We start from the raw sequence: 22253 nt of genomic DNA, 5'->3' as shown, positions 1-22253 counted from the left end.
ATGGTGACAAGGTACGGGGAGAATGGCTGAAAGGGAGGCAGTATTAAGTGGGGGGCTGGGCACTTACATAGGTGCATTCACAGTATAAATGTAATTTTACTGGAAATGAATGCGTTTTCTGCCCTGTGTTTTATTTTTAGTGTTTCTGTTACAGATACTTTAAAGATCTTTTATTTTTCTAATTTTAAAGTATAATTTATGTACAATAAAATCCACAAACCTTAAGTGTTCGGTTCAACAAGTTTTGACAGATGTTTACACCTGCGTAACCACCCCCCAAAATAAAGTATAAAATTTGCATCATCCTAGAAAGTTCCCATTTCCAAATTATTTTCCTTCTGCCCTTCTAGGCAACCATATTCTGATTTTATCACCATTGATGAATTCTGCCTGCTCTTGGACTTCACATAAAGGGAATCATACTGTATGTCTCTGACGTCTGGCTCATTTCATTGGACATAGTGTTTTTAAAATTCATCTGTGTTGTGTGTACGCGTCGCTGGTTCTGTTTATTGCTGAGTAGTATTCCATTGTCCGGCTATCCCACAATTGCGTACTTATTCTCTTGTTAGTGTACATTTGGGTTATTCTCAGTTTGGGCTGTCATTATAGAATTATTTGTGGACATTTGTTTTCACCTAGGAGTGAAATTATTGGGTCACAGGGTGTATACCATTTTATATTCCCACCTCAGTGTACGAGACTGGTGATGATTCCACATCCTTGACAAGATTTGCTGTTGCCAGTCTTTGGTTTTAGCCATTTTAGTGCCTGGGTATTAAGTAGTATATTATACCTTCTGTTTTATGAAGGAATTTTAAGAGTTGTTGGAGAAGATAACACAAGCAGGGGGCAGAATATGAACTAAGATGGCGGTACAGAGGCCACCAAGAACCATGACCTGGGAAGAAAGGAACCAAATGGTGGTTGAAATTGTGACCTTGGGAATAGAGATTTCTGGCTCAGGAGAGCTATCTTACGTATTGTCTGAGATTTAAAGACCCGGTACTTGACTCTGTAAAGTAGGCAAGGTCATCTAGCCTCATGGCTTTAAGTGGTACCTCTGTAAAAATCATCTTTATCTCCTGTTCAGATCTGTGTTTTGGGTCCCAAACTAATATGTTTACCTGCTTACAGACATCTCTTCTTGGATGTCTCAAAGGCACTACCAACTCAAGTCTGGAACAGAATTCATTACCTCATGTTGGCACTCTGTCATGGGTCACTGGATAAATGATGGTACCGCTAGCTAAGAGAATATGTAAAGAAGAATGTTCAGGGCGGAAAAGATAATGAATTTAGTTCCACGCTAAATGGTATGGAGCAGTCTAGGAAAATAAGGTCTGAGATATACAGACAGCCGTTTTGGTGGAATGGAGGGCAGAGAAGCTAGATTGCTGATAGGTGACAGAAAGAAGGAGAGATGGTGAGAATAGTTTACTTTTTCAAGAAGTTTGTTTGAGAATATCAGGAGAAAGAATGAGCTGTTGTAGGAAGAGAGCAGGAAGGAAAGAATTTTAGGATGGAGAAGACAAGTGAGATACAGGCTTAGGGAGAAGATACAGTGCAGGAGAGGAAATGGATGGCCCATAGAGCAAGGTGCTAGAGGAACAGGAGGGACTGGGGAGGGTTGACTTTGAAAGAAGGATGGATGTCTCCACCTCTGAGACTGGATATGAGTGAATGAAGATGAGAAAGTTCATCAACTACGAAATTCTTTGTATGCACAACTCCTAATCATGATGTGTAAAATTCTTCAGCATCTGCTCCCTTCTTATTTCATATAGTGTGTACCAGTTGGCTCCTGCTGCAGCTATGCTGTATAACAAACAACCCCCCCCACCCAAGTCTTAACTGATGACCACAAAGGTTTATTCATTATTCATTATATGAAAGCTATAGGGCAGTTGCAGCTGCTCAACTTTTGTGGCTCTGCTCCAGGTGCCAGCCACACAGAAGATCTGCTCCATTCTGGTCATGCCTTCTCATTCTAGTACCCAGGCTGAACGAGCTGCTTCTGTCTGATACACGTTATTTTTGTGGTGAGAGCTGGAGGAAGAGAGATGACGTGTTGCCTCTTTAAGCTTTTACTTTAAATTGGCACATCGTTACTTTTACCCACATTCCACTGGTCAAAGCCAGTCATTTGACCAAATCCAAAATCAATGGGGCAGAAATGTATACGCTTCTTATTGATAAGGAATAAGACTTGGGAACTATAATCCAATTAACCACATATATTTGTTAATAACTCCCTGATAAGGTCCCCACTTATCTCTCCAAACTAATCCCCATAACACAGGCTAGTCTTTGGTACAATTGTTCTCCTTTCCTCAAGCATGGCAGTGCCCTTTCAAGTTTCTGTATCTTTGCACATACGGTCTCTCTGTCTGGGAGTCAGTCCCCCGCCCCCATCAAATTTATGACCTAGTTCCGTCAGTCCTACCTCTTTGCCAACTCTCCAAATAGTCCTTTCACTTTCATTCCCACTGCCCCTGCTTAGTTGAGATACACTCCTCTGCAGCCTGGACCCCTGCTCTGTTCCCTCCCTATTCTCTGCTCCCGTCTTGTGTCCTCTCATGCATCTTGTCACCACAGCCTGTCTTCTTTCCAGTCACCAAACTGTGTTTTTCAGTCTTTCCAAAGCTCCCCTCTGACCTCAGGATAAAGCATATATTCCTTCAGGTGACACCCAAAGTCTTGGCGTGAACTGCTCCCTGAACTTCTCATCACCCTGGTCACCATATCCTTAGAATTTCTGCTCTGTCCTCTGGGAACTACTGCAATTCATGAAACCCTCTCCTGGTTTTGTGCCTCTGGGCTTTCCCCCATGCTTGGAAGGCCCTACCCACCTCCTCCCCAAAACTACCTATAGACTCCTACTCAACCTTCAAGACCCAGATTGGCTTTGTGAAGCCAATAGCTTCATCATGCCTCCCAGGAACTAGGCACTTCCTGCCTCCCTCAGCTCCTGGGGCATCCTGCAGTACCCGGCCCCTGTTAAATTTTGTTGCATGTCATCACTTCTTCCGTCCTCAATTGTGAGCTGCTGGAGCCAGAGGTCACTGCTTGGGACCATAGCGCTCTCTACTTGACGCACTCTGGTGGGTAAGTGTGGCCTCTGGAGGCCACACTGCCTGAGTTTGCATCCTTAATGGCCGTCAGACCTGGGACAAATCACCTCACCTTTAGCCTAGGCTGAGAGGACTGCTGACAGGAGCTTTACCTTCTGTCTTGAGGGCGGGAGGTCAGGTGGGTTAGTTTGGAAAGTCAGAGAGTGATGTAGATTTGATCCATGGACTGAAAGCAGAGGAGTCATCATTTAGTATACTTAATCCAGAATTATTTCTAAAAGTCTTTCAGTTCTGAAAAGAGGAAATCAAAATATGTCATCTAAATCTCTAGCCACAGAGCTGATCTGTTCAGCTTTTCCAGACCCTGGGTTTGGCTGCATGCCATCCAGACCCGGCTGCGGGACTTGCCCAGACTCGGCTCCTTTGGTCATTATGCTAATTTTCTGTTGCCAGAATAGCCTCATAGAAGAGAGGTGGTGATGGCAGCAGGGTACACATTTGAGGCTTGGTGCCCACGCTTTTGAGCACCCAGGAAACTCCATGCAAGCATTCACAGGGGAGTTGGGGGGTGGGTATGTGCTTCCTGTGGCACCTCTCTGAAGCCACGTGTCCTTGGCAGATGTGAATTGCAGGGAAAAGCATGGAGCTGCCACTGGGGCCAGGTCTTGACTGCGAGATGGAGTGATCTGAGATGGAGGAGGAGAGCCCGGAGAGAACACGTCTGGGAAGTCAGAGGAAGAAGAGAATGTTTCTAGGAGGATGTGGTCAGAGGATTGAATGATACGGAGAGATTGGGTAGAGAGAAGGGGCCCTGGGAGAGACCAGCTGGCTATAGGTTCACAGCAAGACCCTGAGAGAGACAAAAAAATAATTAAGAATTATTGTTATTATGAGCGTTCTCTACACGAGCCAACAGTTTGAAAAGTGAGGTCATAGATCCATCTCACTTGAGCCTCACAAGAGCCCTGTGAGGTCTGCAAACTAGGAATTACCCCCATTTTACATGTGGGGAAACTGAGGCTTAGAGTTTTAATTTGGCCAATGAGAACCCCGTTCTGATGCCAAACGTAATGTGCCTTGGACACTTGGGCAGGGTGCGGGGGAGTGGAGGTGGAGGGGTGCTGGGGGCAACTGCGGAGAAGTTGCTGGGGCCCAGATCCACGCCCAGCCCAGGAGAGGACCCCTGCCTGGTGCTGCTCAGACAGAAGTCAGCCAGAGAGAGTGAAAAGCAGCAGCTGGAAGAGAAGAGGCTGCGGAGAGAAAGGACAGGTCTTGTGATTAGTTCTTGATAAAAGGGTTTGATTCCATCCTGGTCGGGAGCCTTGCTTTAAATGCCCTGGACTTGGCCCCTGTGTCAGGGTGGAACACTGAAAAGAGCTCTGGGCTGAAAGTGAGCTGGTTTTGTCTCACCGGGGCTGGTGCTGCCAGCGGTGGGACCTGTTGGAGCCTCAGTTTCCCCGTCAGCAAAATGGCATTAGGCCGTGATCTAGCAAACTTCTCGCTGAGCAACGCCTGCCGTTTAACAAGTCCGATCCCATAGGAAATGAACATTCAAACTACAAACCTACAAGGGAGAAGCCGCTGTTGTGCCCAGAGGCTTCCCCCACGTGTTTGGTCCCCACTTGCCAGTTCGGGCACTAGGAACTGTGGTTCTCAAAGAGGCACCTGTTCCAGAGACTCTTGTATGAATCAGATATTCATTCAACATTTACTGAGCCATCATGAATTCACTCAGTCACTTATTAACACGTCCAGAGCACCTGCTATATGCTGTGCTAGATACCTGAGATACAGCAATGCACAGAAACACAATCCATGCCCACGTGGAAGCTAGGATTCAGCTTGGGAGACAATCATTAAATAACCAATTGTACAGTGAGAGCCGGGAAGGACTGTGGGCCTGAGGTGGTCATGGAGGGCTTTCCTGAGGAAGTGACCTTTAAACTGACCCCTGTAGGAGTTAGAGGATGAAGGGGGAAGCTTCAGGCAGAAAGAAGAGGCTGTGAAAAGCTATCGTTCTGACATTTCGTTCTGTTCCAGAATCCAGACGGCCCTGGTGGCTGGAGAGACGCAGAGGAGCAGAGGAGGGAACAGACCTGGGGCAATGGGCCAGCTGCCCAGAGGGGTGACATTGGGGTTGGCAGTGTGTGTGTGCAGAAGCACAGCTGCCCTCTTTCCTCCTCCTTCAGGGAAACCATGAGTCCTCAAGTGGCCGGCCAGCTGTTCCTGAGAGGACTTCTCCGGCACCTGTGGGGAAAGCCAGGACACCTTTCAAAATCAGGGGCAGGGTTTGCTTTAAGGAGGATATGCTCCTTGAGAGCAGGGACGGACGGTCTGGGTTTGCTCTTGGTTGACTAAATCAGTGGTTGTCTACGGACTGTATTTTGTATAGCAAATTCTATTTTTGCACGTTAGCCAGAGCTGTGCAAAGGGAAGGAGAATTAATATTCCTGTGTACAAATTTAAATGAGTACTTAGAAAGTCATTCCCTGGCAGGAAAATGCTCAGTAAACATCTGGGGTTAGTATATTGATTAACACATGGGAAACTGTGAAAATAGAGAAGTCATGGTTCGTTTATTTGTTTGTTTCTTTTCGACAAATCCTATTGTAAGTACCCTGAAGAGATAAAAATTTAAAGGAACCCCACAGAGAATATCCTTTTTTTTTTTTTTTTTTTTTAAAGATTTTATTGAGAAAGGGGAACAGGACTTTATTGGGGAACAGTGTGTACTTCCAGGACTTTTCCAAGTCAAGTTGTCCTTTCAATCTTAGTTGTGGAGGGTGCAGCTCAGCTCCAGATCCAGTTGTTAGTTGCAGGGGGCACAGTCCATCATCCCTTGTGGGAGAGGAGTCGAACCAGCAACCTTGTGGTTGAGAGGACGCACTCCAACCAACTGAGCCATCTGGCCACCCAGGAGCCGAGCGGCAGCTTATTGACTTCATTCTAGTTGCAGAGCGTGCAGCTCGCTGTCCCATGTGGGAATCGAACTGGCAGCCCCACTGCCCAGAACTTGCACTCTAACCAACTGAGCCAAACATGTGCCCCCGAGAATATCTTTGTAAATGTATATGGTCACTTCTGAAGTCCTCTGTGTTTTCATATGTTGGGTTTCTGGTCAGAAATCATGGTTGCGAGCAACAGATGGAGATTCTAGTTCACTGAGGCAGAAAGGCCATGCATTGGAAGGCTTTTTTTGTTGCTCACCATATGCCTGCGACGGCTGGAAAGCCAAGCTGGCCAGAACCAGTAGACGTTGGGCAATCGACCACACAGTCAGGGACTTGCATAGGAGCTAATTCTAGATCTTGCCGCTTGCCACTGCAGCTACTGTAACATTTCACCAGCATCCAAACCTTCGTGCCAACCTCTTTAAGATGTAAAGCCTCTAACTGGCCGGGTGGGGGTCACTCCTGCATTCCAGGTGCACCTGGTTTGCTCTGGTCTGGTGGTGGGAGAGGGCTCTTGCCACCAAGTTCACAGTCACAAAGTCTACCCAAGCCACCAGAGATGGGGGATCCTGTAGTGCCACAGAATCCTACAAGTCTGAGAGTTAGAAGGCCACAGCTGCAGGAGGGAAAAGTGTTCTGAGGACCTTACAGAGGGGCAGACTTGGTCAAGTTCAAGTTCAATAACCTCTGTACCTCAACATTCTCGTGTAAAATGGGTTGGTGTAGATTTTAGTCTATACCAACTGTCTAGTGCCTGACATGTGGTGCTATTAAATGGCAGCTACTGTTATTATTAGTAGTAGATGTAATAGCAACTTCACTCAGCTGCTGTCAGAACAGTTATGCCCTCAAAGGAAGGAAACCCAACATGTGAAAATCTAGAGGAATTCAGAAGCGACCATACACGTTTATAAAAAGATTCTCTGTGGGGTTCCTTTAAATTTTACCTCCTTGGGGTACTTACAGTAGGATGTCATTTGTCAAAAATATACAAACGAATGAATCACCATCTTACAGACTCTTGATAGTGTGAAAGACAGCAGTTCTTTTGCAGGAACGGACATATCTGTTTAGAGATCTCAGACTTGCTTCCCCTTGGGGGGAAGCACTAAAAAAGGAAGAAGAAAGTTCACGACCACGTGACTGGAGACTCCAGCCCTACACAAGTCCTCAGGATAGTTGGGCTGCACCACCACACCCTATTGTGGGAAGAGCACAGACTCCCATAAACACAGAAAGGCTGAATTAGAGCTGGAGGCCGTGGTGTGCTGGTAAAAATTTCACAACCAGCTCTTCGAAAAATGGAAGCCCTGATGTGTGGTAGTTGCCACTTTCCATCATATAACTATTTCCACCATAACCAGTTTCGAGTCACCACTTGAGGAACTGGGAGCATACAGTTAGTCATTTTCCACTCTGTCCAGATACAATAGATTGCAGTAACCTCAAGCATGCACCACGTAGTAAAACAAATAGGAAGCGACGAGTTTTGATGAGTACTGTTGTTCTTAATATTCATTTAGTTGTAAGTGTATATAATTTAATTTTTAATAATGGCTGTGTTTAACAACTTGCTTGCCAAATTCCTGAGAATTTAACAATCGGCTTTTGCAAGTCAGCATGAGCCAACTCCAGCTTGGGAGGTCCTTGGGGACCCCAGAGAGATGCCAGCACAAATAGGCCATCCCCAAAGAGCAGTGCTCCACCCCGCCCCACTCTTAGCATGTCAACCTCTTTTGTTTGCTCTATAACCCTTCTCACCACCTAAAATTATTTCCTTAATTAATTATTTAATTGTAATTATTAATTTTATTTATTTACCAACTAAAATGCGAGCTCTGTGAGAGTACTTCTCTGTTTGGTTCACCACCGAATCCTCGGTGCTTAGAACACTCCATGCACATAACCGTGTTTCCCCGAAAATAAGACCTAGCCGGACCATCAGGTCTAATGTGTCTTTTGGAGAAAAATTAAGATAAGACCCGATCTTATTTTAATATAAGACCAGGTATATAATAATATAACATAATATAATATAATACCAGGTCTTATATTAATTTTCGCTCCAAAAGACGCATTAGAGCTGGTGGTCCGGCTAGGTCTTCTTTTCGGGGAAACACGGTAGTAGGAAGCCCTCCGTAACCATGGATTGATTGAATGAACGTAGGTAGAGCAAGGAGCCTTCAAGAGTTCAAGTCCTGCCTCTGCAATAAGGTGCACTTTTTTCTGAACCTCTTTCTTCATCTGTAAAATAGAAGGGTTTGAGCAGAGACCAGCCAAGGTTCTCCTCAGTTAGAAGAACTCTCTATACCTGATAAAGACCTCCCTTCCACACAATGCGGCCAAACGGATTCTCACCGGAGCATCTGTGAGGGTCGGAGCGAGTGCACCGGTTCTTAGGTTTTATCTGTTTTCTCTGTGGACAGCTTTGTAACACTGAATGCAGAATGGCTTCCCTGAGCGTCCAAGCCTGGTCCCTGCCTGGTCCCTGCCCAGCATTCTGGGCTGTGCTGAGAGAGAGCCAGGCTTCTCTGCCTATTCAGTGGCAGAAAACATTGTGAGGTCTGATGTATCTGCTATTGGCTGACATACTCTAGGGTCAAGAAAGGAGGTCTGCGTGGGGGAGTCCTTTCAGTAAGAGTTGGGCTCACAACGCTACCTTGAACACAGCCATCCAGAGCCAAATGGAGTTGGCCCCTGAGGGCAGAACAGTGCTTCTTAGGACAGTGTGGTAGACCAGTCCTTCCTTGATTTCTAATCCTCTATGGACTCATACTTTGGTAAAACACAACAAAAATAAATCACTATCAATTTCAGTGCCTCCTCATGGAGGAGCAAACAATAGCATCTGTCTCTGTAGGCACCGCCCTCGGGGACGTCACTAGGGCTCCTTTCACTCTCACAGCAGCTGGCCTGGCTGAGCAGGTATTTGAGTCCCCTCTCTTTGCAATCAGAGTGGAGGACTCGGTGAGGTGCAGAGGGAGGCTGTGCTACCCACACCGCCATTGAAATGGCCAACACTCCTACCAGAATCATCTGTTGGGGGCTGAGGTGACTGAGTCCAGCCTCCTTTTTACCCACGTGGTTCAGGGCAGAGGTAGGAACAGAGATAAACCTAGGCTGGGCATCTTCTGTGTCTCATTGCTCTCCTTTCCAAAAGATCCCCTCCAGGGCAAGCTGGGGATGGGCCAGAACCCTCCCTCCAGTACTGAACCTGGGTACAGCTGGAGGCCTTCTGGGGCCCGGAAACCTGGGGCAGCATCATAGCATTTTCTGCCTTTTCCTCTACCGTTTGCATTTCCTGCCATGCTTGGCTCAAACTGAGGTTCAGATTTGTTTTCTCAGAGGAATGGCGCTTGGGCAGGGCCAGCAGGGCTCTCTGGGCTCTCTACTTGACCTACAGGTAGGCAAACTGGGAAAGGGACATGATGCGGAAACCAGAGTAATCTTTTTTTTTTTTTTACTGAGAAATATGTATATATTATATTTAAATATATGCAGGATATTATATCTAATCATATATATTTCACACCTCTTACATACATATCTATATTATAGATCTCGGGAAAAGAGCTGGCAAATGCTGAGACTTATTGAGCTTCATACAAACATAGAACAGAACAACAGGAGAATCTTTTAGAAACCAAGAGATGTAGCAATAGAAAAAAAATATTTAGTAAGAAACCAGAATAATATTAATAACAGCTCACGTGGGGCAGCTTACTGGGCATTCACTCACTCCAGATGCATTTCTGGGAGCTTTCCAGGAGCCCTACCTGTTCATTATTCTTACAAATGAGGAAACTGAGGCACCAAAAGCTTTACAGGAGCACTACCTGTTCATTATTCAGAAACTCCAGTCTTACAAATGAGGAAACCGAGGCACTGAAAGATGAAGAAATCTCCCAGGACTTCATGGTCAAGGAAAAATTTGGGACTTAGACGCGGGCAAGGAGATGGTGCTTTCAGAAAGAAAACATCAGAGCGAGCAGAAAGCTGGCAGAGCCTCAAATTTAGCTCCCTTACTCAACAGCTGGGGAAACCCAGGCCCAGGGAGGGATGGCAACTTCCATAAGGTCACCTGAGGCCTGGCTGGAGCTCAGGAGTCCTGCCCTCCACCTTTGGCTCGGCTCTGTGTTGGGGTCTTACTACCTTCGGTCAAGCTTCAGTGTTTTTTTGTTTTTTTTTAAGATTTTATTGGGGAAGGGGAACAGGACTTTATTGGGGAACAGTGTGTACTTCCAGGACTTTTGTCCAAGTCAAGTTGTTGTCCTTTCAGTCTTAGTTGTGGAGAGCACAACTCAGCTCCAGGTCCAGTTGCCGTTGCTAGTTGCAGGGGGCGCAGCCCACCATCCCTGCGGGAGACGAACCGGCAACCTTGTGGTTGAGAGGATGCGCTCCAACCAACTGAGCCATCCGGGAGCTCAGCGGCAGCTCAGCTCAAGGTGCCGTGTTCAATCTTAGTTGCAGGGGGCACTGCCCACCATCCCTTGCGGGACTCGAGGAATCGAACCGGCAGCCTTGTGGTTGAGAGCCCACTGGCCCATGTGGGAATTGAACCGGCAGCCTTTGGAGTTAGGAGCATGGAGCTCTAACCGCCTGAGCCACCGGGCCGACCCCCAAGCTTCAGTGTTAACAGTCACAAGGTAACATCCCCGACACTGGCAATATGCTGGTTCTGCGCTGTGGGGCCCCCTGTGAATACAGCAGGATGGAGGTGGCGTGGGAGGCCCAGCCGGTACGAACAGTGTCCTCCTGTCACAACATTTGAGAAAGGCCTTGGGCATGGAGTCCTGGCATTATGGCCAAGTTCAGAAACTCTTTGTTCTCCCATCAGCCCGCCCATGCTGCAGAGAAACTGGCTGTTACTCCCACTTCTGGATGTCACATTTCCTGTTTGTGTGCCTGGACTGAGTGAGGGAGACCTGGTGGTGAAGGGCAACGGGAGGACAGAGGCCTTCTTACAGGTATTACAATTGTTGGAGGTGGAAAGAGCCTAGAAGATCGTGCTGAAGTGTTTCATTTTGTAGGTAGGGAAACTGAGGCCCCGAGCATGTCAGAACCTGTCTGCTCACATAGCGTACTGGCATCACAGTAGTTTTGGTTTTGATTTGGGTTGTTTACTTTGTTTTACTAATTTGTTTATTGAGATGATAAAATCATAGACTGAGCGGGCAGAAATCTAATTAGGTGCTCCAGCCTGCCTCCCCATGTTGCCTAGATAAGAATCTGAGAACTGGGTGGAGGTGGGTGGTGATGGGACGGAACTTTCTGAAGAACATAGAGCTGGCCTCTGGCAGCGCCCTGAAGAGAACTCATTTATTCAATCAACGTACAACCAATGCCATGGATTATATTAATCAAAGAATCAACACATATGCGTCCAGATAAGGAAAAGGAGAGGGTGCTACCAAGGAGAATAAGGATAAGGTGGGGAAGATTGCCTTAGGAAGTGACCCCGAGACTGAAATCTGAAGAACAAGGAGGCGTGTGTGGGTGTGGGGGTTGGGAAGGTGTCCCAGGCAGAGGAAAGAGCATGTGCAAAGGTCTTGAGGCAGGAAGTGCCTCCTTTTATAGATGAGAAAACCAGAGATTGGAAACCTAACTAGTGCCTCAAAGAATCTTTCTTCTCTCCAACCCCTTCCTTTAGAACATTTTTAAAGGAAAGAGACTAGAGATAAACAACTACCTACACTAAGGAGTTAGTGGCAGAGCTGGAATTACTGGAACATCTCCCCACCTTAGGCCAAGGAAATTTTAGAAAACCTTAAAATTGGCTGTTTCCTAACTGTGACCTTGAATATGACAACTAGCCTCTTTGAGCCTCTTTTTCTTCATCTGTGAAGTGGAGCCCACCTTCCTGCTCTTAGATTTCATACAGACTTCCTATGCCTGCCAATCAATGTGGGAGCTGGAGCTCCGGCAATGGGATGCTGGGCTCCCTCCAGTCCTCCAGGGCCATCCCTGAGCCCCAGGTCTGACGGATCCTCTCTCCACCCCCCTGTTTTACTATAATCCAAAGTACACTTGGTACTTTCCAGTGCCTTCCAGCGCATCACCAAGACGCTTAGGAATCTTGAATAGTGAACTTCTAGGAAATCAGGAAGGAAGCTCGTGAGCTCCCACTATGCATCCAACATCTCAGTGGACACATTCTCCAGGCGGCACTATTTAACCCTCACAGCAACCCTGCGGGGCCCGCGCCCTTCTTCCCATTGGTTCGGTAAGGACACTGAAGCTCCAAAGGATGCCACCTGAGGTCACATAACCAGTGAGGGGCCACACTCAGGGGTAGCTACAGCATCCTCATCCTGGGAGGCTACCTTCCAGTCTGTCTCTCTTTGAAGCAGCCTTGAGCTGAGGGTTCGGGAGCAAGGAAAGGTGGGTCTATGTGGCTTAGGGCGTAGGGCGCTCTGGCAGGCATACACTGGCTCCCCTTCAAACCAATATTCTTTAAAGATTTGTTCCACGTTTATCTGGGGTGGGAGGTATTGGAAGAAATGGATTTGCAGTGAATACAAATAGTGGGCCCCTTCTGGGTTTTGAATTCATTCTACACAAGAACATTTCCCAGAAACCAAAGGATAGAAATTCACTGACAAAGTCACTTTTCCAGCCTCAGTGAGTTAATGTCCTAAAAAAACATTGGCTGTTCCCCACTTTTCTGCAGTTTTCTTTCTCTCTTCAGTTTGTGTTTGAGCTTTTCCAAGCCAGACAGCTTCTTGGGAGGCTCATTAGAGGGTTTATTTTGGTTCCGTCTCATTTGAAATGTATTTAAATATAGAAGAGAACAACTAGTCTTAGACAGGAGGACCGCTCTGTCCGGCCTGTCCTTTCGTTTGATTGAGCAGTTTGATGTATACTTTAGTTGGCATCCTTGAACTTGGCTCCTTTTATTAAGTACAGAAAGTATTGCTTACATTTACATAAAAGACAACAATGCAGTTTTGGAAAGTGCCAGAGAACCACCAGATTTATTTAATTAAATAGTTGGGTTTTTTTGGTCTAGTTTCAAAAGTAATATATACATTCTCATTGTAGAACATTTGGAAAATGCAGAGGAGAAAGAATAAAGTGATCATTCTGCCACAATCTCATTGCAAAGAATTCACCACTATTACCACATGAATCTAGGTCTGGCTAGTTTGTGTGTGTGTGTGTGTGTGTGTGTGTGTGTGTGGTAAAATATATGGAACATAAAATTTACCACTTGTAACACTTTCCTTTCTCTATGAATTTGACTACACTAGGTAACTTATCTAAGTAGAATTATATAGAATTTGTCCTTTTGCATCTGGCTTACTTCACCTTCAAGATTCTTCCAAGTTGTAACATATGTCAGAATTTCCTTCCTTTTTAAGGCTGAATAATATCCCATTGTATGTATAGACCACATTTGGTTTATCCATTCATTCATTAGTGGACATTGAGTTATCTCCACCTTTTTGGCTGTTGCAAATAATGCTGCTTGGACATGAGTGTACAAACACCTTTTCGAATTTCTCCTTTTAATGCTTTTGGATGTATACCCAGCAGTAGGACTGCTGGGTCATATGGTAATTCTATGTTTTATTTTTGGAGGAACTGCCATACTTGTCCAGTAATTTTGATGTGTAATATCCATAGTTGAGATCATAGCCTATGTACAAAGTTGTATCTGACTTTCTCACTTCATTTCCCATTTTATTGACTATTCTTCAAAAACATTGTTTTTTCTTTTCTTTTGAATTTTTGCCGGGGAATATTGGGGAACAGTGTGTTTTTCCAGGACCCATCAGCTCCAAGTCAAGTCGTTGTTTTCCCTCTAGTTGTGGAGGGCGCAGCTCACTGGCCCATGTGGGAATCCAACCGGCCACCTTGGTGTTATGAGCACTTCATTCTAACCAACTGAGCCAACTGGCCGCCCCATTGTTTTTTCAAAGGTTGTGTAATATTCCATTGCATTGCCATGCCACTTTTCTTTCTCCACTCATTGATTTATGGACCACAGCAAAATATTTTAAATTATGATGATAAAGTAAATAACTTGCATTTGGTGAACAGCCTCATGCTCTGTTCATACTTGTTTGAGAAATACTCAACAAAAACAGGTTCCTGCGCTCAAGGAATTAAAAAATTTCTCCTTAGGGATTCTTCGGGGTCATCCAAGTCAGTGGTTTTAAAAGTTCTTTGTAGTCAAGGGAACTTGACTACAAACAAAATAGCAGATGGAAGCACAATACATAACAGCAAGCAGATAAAAGGAGAGAAGGTCTCAAGAAGTGTGGACCGGGGCTCAGAAACTCTTCACCTTCCCATTTCTTCTCTGAGGGACTTCAAGGAGATTCTGGGATTCTCCGGAACACAGTTTGAAAACCCCAAGCTGATCCAGCACCGTTAGAAGCGTAGACATCTTGAAAGAGGAAGTGACTTGCCGGAGGTCAGAGGTCATTTTTGTATTCATTCATTCACTTTTTTCCTCAACACAAAGCACCTCCTGCAGGCAGGTCTTAATCGCTTAGGGAACTTGTTAAAAATACAGGTTCTTAGGACTCTTCCTTCTGGGTCCAAAGCAGTGGATGTGGGGAGATATCAGGACTGGAGCCCCCAGCTCCACAGTCCACACTGGGCTCTGTGGGGTGCTTGCCATTCCAGCTCCCGACATTTGCAGGTGCTTGTCCTTCGACCCTGGGATGCACTTCCTTCCCCACCCATGCGACTCCTACTCACCCTTTGAGGCCCTGTTCAAACAGAGCCTCTTCTTTGAAGTCTGGCTGCACAGCCCTGTGCAGGATGGCTGACTCCCTCCTTTGCGGCCCCAGGACACAACACGGGACTTCCATCTCCACTCACACTTCTTTCTTTTTGTTGTGTGCAAGAGGTTATTGCTTCCAGGCCGGGCTCCCCAACTAGAATGTTAGCTCCTTAGAGAGCTTATATAACCTCTGCAGTCCCCCACGGAGCCAGGCACACAGCTTTGTGGCTGTTTATTAACTGGTCTTGGATCTAGTACAGCCCCATATTTGGAGGATAAGAAAGCTGAGGCTCAGAGAGTCAACAACTTACAGGAGGTCATACAGCCCATTGAGGCAGTGCCAAGACTGGCACCTGGGTGTCTTGAGGCTCAGGTCTTGGCACTGGTCAGCTGGCAAGGAGGGCAGCTGTCTGGTCTGGGCGGGGAGCACTGGCCCTGGCTACCTATCCCTGAGTCCTACAATAGGCCAGGTTGTCTAAAATCCAAAGGACTCTGCCTGGTTTGGGATTCGGTGCATCTGTTTGGATGCCTTATAAAACTTCAGCATATGCAATAGGACATACTATGTGAGCACCACCTGGATGGAGACAGTGTGCAGATGCTAAGAGAGCAAGTCTGGGGGTGGGGGTGGGGTCAGCCAATCGGCTCTCAAGGATGCAGAGTCTGGAGTGGGGGCCAGCAAGCATCGCATCCAGAGGCAGCTGCTGCAAGCCTCTTGTTATCCCACATTGTGATCAACAACGGATGCTTTTATAATTAGCACAGTGCAGGTTAAAAACTGTTTTTTAATTAGGGAAACAAGTGACTTGTGCATTATGACAAATGTTATACATGGGCTCACACTGCTGAAGGCAAAGTTTTTATGATATTTATGTATTTATGATGTGTGGATAGACTAAGGTAGCTGTTAATCACTCCCTGCCCTTGGGAAGATGGGATAGCGTCCCTCATCCTGTACCAGCCGGGAACTCTTGGTTCTGTGGCACAGACAGGGGCCAGAATCCTGCGTCTGGAACCATGGCACCTGCCTCCACGGGGTTTCCTAACCTTTGCTGTGCTGTGGACTCCTTCGGCATCTGAGGAAGCCTATAGACAGACCCCTTTCTGAGAATGTTTCCCAGGAGGAAAAGTGCTTCGAGGGAAGAGAAGGAAATAAATAGGATTATAGAGGGAATGAGTCATATTGAACTATCGTTATTAAAACATTAATATTAGGAACTGAATTTGGCTCAAACTGAGATGCTTCCTCATCTGGAAAATGGGCGTGATCGCGGTACCTACTGCGCAGAGTTTAGTGAGAACTGAATAATGAATGTAAAGTGCTTAGAACAGGGCTGGTGTGTTGTAAGCATTCGATAAACTAGCATTTGCTGCTGCTGCTACTACTATTATTATTTAAGGTACAGACTTCTGCTTTTTGGGAGTTCAAAGTCTGGAATGGGAGATAAGACATATACATGTCAGTAATTAAACGCGCAGGAGAGAAGCCTGATGTAGGGTTGGGGTGTGAAATGGTTTCTAGCTGGAAGCATACCATGCTGTGGCTAAGCTTTTGTGCCAGCTAGACTTGGATTAGTTCTGGCTCTTACCATAGCTGTCTGAGCGCTGGCAAGAGCTACCATCTCTCTGAGCCTCCGTTTCCTTCACTGCGAAATGTGGGTAATAGTAGAATCCACGTTACAGGGATGCTGTGAGCTCCGCCTCCTTCACCTCCCGTCAGCCACTTAAATCATGTGTCCCTCATTGCATTTAAAACCACACCCCTGTCCTTGACTTTCTGGCCCATCCCCCTCACCAGTCAGGCCCTAACTGCAGATGAATCCAGTGAGTTGCCATCTCTGCCACTGTCCCCGGGCTGGTGAATGGGACAATGTGGTTGGCTCGCTTACAACCTCAGCAGGGTCACAGCGCTGCTTGGCACCCTGTGTCCTCATCTGTGGGCAGTGTCCTCCCCCAGTGCTCATGACATCTGCTCCTAACCTGGGTGGTTCTCAAGCTGCTAGCCCCACGTTCTCTTATCAAATGACCTAGTTTTTTATTTCACATGAAAGGAAGGCTGTAGAGAATAACACTCTCAACTTCCTTCTTACTCCTTTCAAATTTGGCTGAATGTTCACCCGTCTTTGGGACTTAAGGAGGAAACGTTTCTACAGGACATTGGAGAAATGTTCTGGCCTCCACTTCACTATCCATTACTCATGCAGGGATCTCATGACGAGGAGAGTAAAGGTTTTAAAGGGAAGAGGGTAGACTAATATCTAGAGACTACCCTACTCTGTGAGATGGACAGTGTATCAGTCAGGATGGAGTAGGTTATGCTGCAGTAACAAACAATCCCTAAATCTTTGGGGCCAAACCCATAAAGATTTATTTCTTACTCTAATTAACATGAGCATTTTGGGTCAGCTGGGGGCTGCTCTCCTCCCTCAAGGAGCCAGGCTGATGGAGCAGTGACCGTCTTGAATGTACTCCATGGCACAGAGAAAGAGCCCTGGAGGGTCTGGCACTGGCAATGAAGTGCTTGGGCTGGTATTGGTCAGACTAATCACATGGCCCTACCCAACCACAAGGGGACCAGGAAACGGAATGCTCCTGTGAATGCGGAGAGCTGGAAATGTTTGGGAGAAGAGCATTAATGACCCCAGCTAGTATAGTCCCTTCTGTGCCTAGCGTGCTACCGTCAACTCAGCAGGGTGCTGTGGGAGCCAACCTGGGTCTCACAGACAGAACAGGCTTCCCATTGAGTCCCAAGAAACCACACCCAGAGAGGAAAACCCCCAGAGCCACCTCTCAGCCCCACGTGCTAAGCGGAGGAACAGAAAGGTCCCTAGAGCTGCCAACATCTCCGTGAGGAATGCAGTAGCCACGAAGAGGACGGGTGATACCTGCTGAGAGCTCGAGGTACTAAACACATGAAGAAGACCGAGGCCATGGGATCCAGTCAGGTTTCCAAACCACATTCTTCATAACAGACCTGCGTGATGCTTCCTAAGTAGGGCGCATATTTAGGAGTTTCAGTCCATTGCTGAACTGTTTTATGTTTATGCGTGAATGAGGGATGTTCTTTCTGAATCGAATGCTTCACTTCAGCGCACAGGATGGTCACCCTTTTCCTGTGGCATCTATGCCCACATCGGAAAGCCCACCATGGCATCCCCAAATCATTTAAGAGCCATGAGAGTGAGGAAGAGAAGTAATGTGGCCATCCCTGGCAGAGGCTTCTGGGGTTTTCTCAGGGGTACCCAGATAAGGAACCCCAGCAAGAAGACTGTTGACTGTATCCAGGCCCTTCCCTGAGCTCGACTTCCTGTGTTGTGGTTAAGAGGCAACTTGTCCTGGAGAGATGTCAGACACCTGGGTGCCAGCCCTGGCCTCTTCATGTCATTGCCGCATGGCCTAGGTAGGTCATTTCCCTTCCTTGGTGCCTCAGTTTTCTCATCTGTAAAATGAAGCTGTTCAGAAGACTAGGGACACGCTTGAGAAGCGAGTGACCTGGGTAGTGAGGGTGTCCTTCCAGCCACATGGGCAAGATGGCGTGTGTGATAGCTCTCTGAGTCCTCCAGAAGTCCCTGGAGTTCCTTTGTCATTGCCGTGATGGGGCATTCACCTCAGTTGCAGAATGCATTTGTTGGCGTGATAGTTGGTTCCTGGGCTTAGCTTCCCACTAGAGGCCATATTGGCTAATCTTGGTAGACCTAGCAGTCGAAACAGTGCTTGGCACATGGTAGGTTCCAATAGGGGCACTAAATAAGCATGTATTTAATGAATGACTAAGCAAATGAACTCATAACTCCCTTCAACTTTGAATCAGTGACTTGCAGACTTCCTGTGGGGCAGGAGGAGGCTGGAGAAATTCCTGGCTCCAGTCCCGACTAAGTCACCTTGGGCGAGTCCCCAGACTCCTCTGCACACAGTGAGAGCAGCGCCCATCCAGCCTCACGGGCTGTGGAAGGGGCTCCTGTGGGCGGGAGAAAGGACTCTTTTTAGGATGCAGGAATATAGTGGACTCTTTGGGGACGGAGAGCAGGTTGTGCCAGAGCCTGTGAGGTGGAGAGTTCTGGAAAAATCATTACTGGGAATTGAGCTACCATTTATGGGGCACTTGCTCCAGTATCAGGCCCTATGCCAAGTACTTTATGTGACCATCTCATTTATGATGGTCTGAGAGAGAGGCATTATTATTCTCATTTTCCACAGCCCAGAAGGCTCACGTGACTTTCCCAAGGTCATGCATTTCATCAACACCCAGACCTATCTCACTCAAATGCAGGCCCTAATCTGTATGCTAGACACCTCCTGCCCCATAATGAGGTGGAGACCGTGCTTATTTCCTAGGCACCAGTGCTAATAATACAAGTTGCCTTTTCCTAAGCACCTACTAGGTACCAGGAACTTTACAGATGTTCTTGGTCATTCTTTGAACAACTCGAAGAATAAGGAATAATTATCCCTGTTTCACAGATGAGTAAGCTGAGGCACAGAGAATATGAAATAATTTATCCAGGGTCACACAGCCAGAAAGTGTGTGTGGGGGGCTAGGATTTGAACCCAGGCCTGTCTCATTTCAAGAACAGGTGGAGAAAAAGCTATCTGCACAGTGGACTCAGTTAAAAGTTTTGTTTTGAGCCTACGGCTAGGATTCATGGAACGTTGTCTTTAGAAATTAATTCTTGGAAGGCCTTTTACGTTCAAGTCAACTTATTACAAGGAAAATCTAGTAGAGGGGGAAAAAAGAAACCCACGACAAGGCAACCTCAGGATTTTTCCAGTCAGTCCTTAGACTTTGAAAACCTCCTGGCCTGCACAGGGGATCAGGGAGGGTTACGTGCCCATCACAGGCACTAAAGAGGGGGATGCGGGGGGGACAGAATGCATCCAAAGGGCATGGGCTTGCATCCCCTCTGAGCAGCCCAGGAAAGACTCCTCCTAACCTGGATGCTGGACAGGGGTACCTAAGGGATCAGTAGGTAGTAAACACAAACCCTGAATCCTAGAATCCGGAAGGGATCCTGAAGCGGACGGACTTCATTGAACCCTCATTATTTTATTGAACTAGTCATACAAAGAGTGACCTTAAGACTCATCCTCCATCTGGGCACCTTTGGGAGTGAAAGGAGGCAGTAAAACCATTAACCTGTGGAATTGATCCACAGTAGGTGGAGCTGTTCTAGGGACAGCAGTTTGTATAATCACCCTGATTTCACAAGGCCTTCCCAGAACTCCATTTCCCATATCTGGAAAGTGGGAGAAACTACCTACACCAAGGAAGGGTTGCTGTGAAAAGGCCGGGCACAAATAGCAAATCTCGGGGGCTGATAAAACAAAAGAACAGCAGACGGGACCCTGAGGTTGAGAGGAGCAGTGACCTCCTCCTGTGGACACCTATGCCGCCCCAGCTCTATGTCACGCCCAGTCCAGTAGCACAGTGGCAGTAGCTGGTCTGTAGACAGCATTTGGGATTCATGGGGCACACGTGTCCCTTTCACCCAACTTGGACTTGAAAAGCACAGGGAGTGGGGCTGATTCCTTTCTGTACCCATCCCAGGCTCAACACCGTCCAGGTACTGAGTAAATGCTGGCGGGTACAGCTTGCCTGAGGTGTGCCAGGGAACATGGTGTTTGGTTGGAGAGGAAAGACTCGGGGGGCCCTACTTCTGAGCAGCTAGCTGTTGGGTTCAATGGGAAGGCAAGACTACATGGATAGGTAGAGCTTCTCGGCAGTGATCTCATCCGTGTTACTTCACCTCTGAGCCTCGGTTGTCCCATCTGGGAAATGGAGAGGGTCACCACCGATTACAGTAGGGGTTGAATGAGATGATGTATGTAAATGAATGGTAGCCTTTAGGATTATTAATAACATTCTGGGAAGCAGAGCTCAGCTCCACGCTGAAAAGATGTGTTTTACAATCAGGGTAGTCCACAGATGAAACAGGGTGCCCAGGGAGGTGCTGAGTCCCTCATCCTAGGCTTCAAGCAGAGGTGCTCTGGCCTGGATGCTGTACATAGGAGACCGCCTTTGGGAGGGAGGCTTGGCTGGCTGGACGGGGAGAGCTGACAGATCACCACTGCTGTAAACGCCTGAGGGACTTGAACTCCTGTGGGTGAGGGGAACTTGTTTATTCCTCTCATGTCATCTAGAAGACTGTGCCATCGGCCAGCCCGGGGATCGCATGGGGACAACAAGGCTCGGCCTGGGAGGTGGCCCCTTGAGAGCAGATATCTCCGGGAGGGAAGAGAGCAAATAGCCTGAAAATCTGAACTTCTCTCCATGTGAAATGCCCCAGCTGGTTTCAGGGCCTCCCATTTGGGCTGAGGCAGGAGAAGACTTCTTCAGAACTTGACTCTCAGCAGTTCTGAGTAGCCACATAAGCCTTGGACTAGGCCCACCTTTTGGCTGGGGGCTCCCTACCCAGCGTGCCCTCCCTTCACCAGAGGCTAGCATCTCCTCTATTCACTGCTCTCCGCAGCCTGAACACGTGCCTACAGCTCTGAAAACACCGACTGCTCCTATGCAGGGGATCTTGGCCCAGCGTCTGTGGCTGGGCATGAGGGCTGCCTTGAACCCCAGAACTGGGATACAGTGCAGAGTAAGAGACCCTAGCCAACCTTACCATCCAGCAGAGGGGGCAGGTTGGGAATCAACCAGGCACAGCAGGGGGCTGCCAGGAGTTGGTGGCGGGACCGGGAACAGAACCTCTGTGTGACCTCTGTTTGCCTGGCACTCCTTGGGGTTCTCAGACAGCTGCACCCTGGCCTCCTTCTCTCTTCCAGAGGAAAGTGGGGCCAGAGGTGGTCAGATGAGAATGTTACGGGTGGAAGTGAGCTGAGAATCTAGACTGGGCTTCAAGTGTAGCTTTCCAGCCTCACCCCGGTATCCTGGCAGCCTTTGCTGCCTTCCCCTTTTGTTGCTGGTTCTCCTGCCTCTCTCCCCTGCCCCCCTCACTCAGGTTTCGGGGTGGTGCCCGTTAAGGACACCACACCCTGCCCTCCATCTGCATGCGTCAGACCTGCCCGTTCCTGCCTGCACGTTGGTGACTCCCATATTGGGCTCCACTCGGGCTTTCTCTCCAGGTCACCATTGCTGAGTTGGCTCTAGCAGGTTCTTCCAACTCAACGTGTCTAGAAAGGAACTTATCAGCTCTCCCCAGTCCATTTTCTAGTCAACAGCAAGACCATCCACTCCCCTACTTCAACCAGAAACCTGGGAACCAGCCCAGAACAGAGCTTGGCAAACTTTAGGAAGCGTCAGGATCACCAGGAGACCTTGGCGGACACAGATTCCTGGGCCCGCCCTGGGCCACCGATGGTTGGGGCTGGGCGGCTCTGATGCTGTGGTTCTAACTTGCTCCCAGGTGGTGCTGATGACTTGGTCATTCACAATCCACACAGCGGGGAGCACTGCACTAGACTCACGTCTCTCTGCATCCCACTGCTCCCTATTATTGTTGATAGTATCATTACCTGCCATTTTTAAAACAGTTAACATTTATCGAG

The 22253-nt window shown here is 47.6% G+C and overlaps 1 protein-coding gene across 5 annotated transcripts in view; it reads left to right on the top strand.

The window, feature by feature from the left end:
* Nucleotides 1–22253, top strand: part of GGTA1 (glycoprotein alpha-galactosyltransferase 1 (inactive)) — a 55503-nt gene that overhangs the window by 1591 nt on the left and 31659 nt on the right. For 2 of the 5 annotated variants that reach the window (XM_033123204.1, XM_033123200.1), the window contains exons 2-3: nucleotides 10490–10671; nucleotides 10863–10992. The exons of 2 other annotated variants lie outside the window; for them this stretch is intronic. The gene's annotated coding sequence lies outside the window, so the exon portion shown is untranslated. The remainder of the gene's footprint in view (nucleotides 1–10489; nucleotides 10672–10862; nucleotides 10993–22253) is intronic. One more of the 5 variants, XM_033123203.1, reaches the window with a different exon arrangement.

This window comes from Rhinolophus ferrumequinum, chromosome 12 (assembly GCF_004115265.2).
Source record: "Rhinolophus ferrumequinum isolate MPI-CBG mRhiFer1 chromosome 12, mRhiFer1_v1.p, whole genome shotgun sequence".
NCBI lineage: Eukaryota > Metazoa > Chordata > Mammalia > Chiroptera > Rhinolophidae > Rhinolophus > Rhinolophus ferrumequinum.
Note: the sequence above shows the minus strand (reverse complement) of the source record. Positions and strands in the feature narration are given on the sequence as shown.